The 770-nt window shown below is 51.9% G+C and overlaps 1 long non-coding RNA gene across 1 annotated transcript in view; it reads left to right on the forward strand.

Moving 5' to 3' along the window:
- The window catches only part of LOC108799396, a 16133-nt gene that overhangs the window by 7610 nt on the left and 7753 nt on the right, over nt 1–770 (forward strand). The window lies entirely within an intron of this gene.

Consider the following 770-nt stretch of genomic DNA (forward strand, 5'->3'; position numbering starts at 1 on the left):
AACGGGGAGTTCGTCTCTTCCGGTGGCGCCGAGCGCGTCATTTCCGCGGCGCCGGACGTGGGGAAGGAGCGATGGAGGCTGTCGGCAGCGCCGTTCGCGAGTATCAGCAGCGGATGCCGATTCAGATATTGCTGGTCATTGTTGTTTATTCAGTATACCGGTGGAGCAACAAGTGTCAGCAGCGGACGCCATAGGCATACACACAGCACGAACACAACCTCCTGCGAGCAGGCTGAGAACAGGTACCAGTAACGGTTTTTAGTTACATCATGGTAGACTTATTTTGTGTTTCATGGTTTCTCCCAGCATGACGGTGGCATCTATGTACAGTGGGTTCGGCAGCAATAGCATATACGGCAGGCACGTTACACACGTCATGTCACTAACATACGTTACAGGGGCTGGTCAGGACGGCAGTAGGCAGCAGAGGGGTTCCAGTTACACTATGTGGCATTACATGGGGGGGTCGGGTACAGGTTGGTGCACGTACATGCGTTTATTATGTCACTCGGCTCACTGAGCACCTCAGGGCGATACGCAGCCCAAGTCATGCAGCAGCAATACTGACATTTTTACGGGGCCAGTTACTAGGTATCAGAGGCGCTGAGGGGTTGGTTAGGAAGGTTATTTCCTCAGGCCTCAGTCATAAGCCGGGAAAGCACGTACATCGTACAAAATGGATACGGGAATTATAGTAAGCATGAAATACTTGTCATGTATAGTGATAAGTTGGAGGTATGCGGGATGGTAGTAGTAGGGCTCACGGCATA

This window comes from Nanorana parkeri, unplaced genomic scaffold, assembly GCF_000935625.1.
Source record: "Nanorana parkeri isolate BGI_ZX_2015 unplaced genomic scaffold, ASM93562v1 scaffold1714, whole genome shotgun sequence".
In the NCBI taxonomy this organism is placed as follows: Eukaryota; Metazoa; Chordata; class Amphibia; order Anura; family Dicroglossidae; genus Nanorana; species Nanorana parkeri.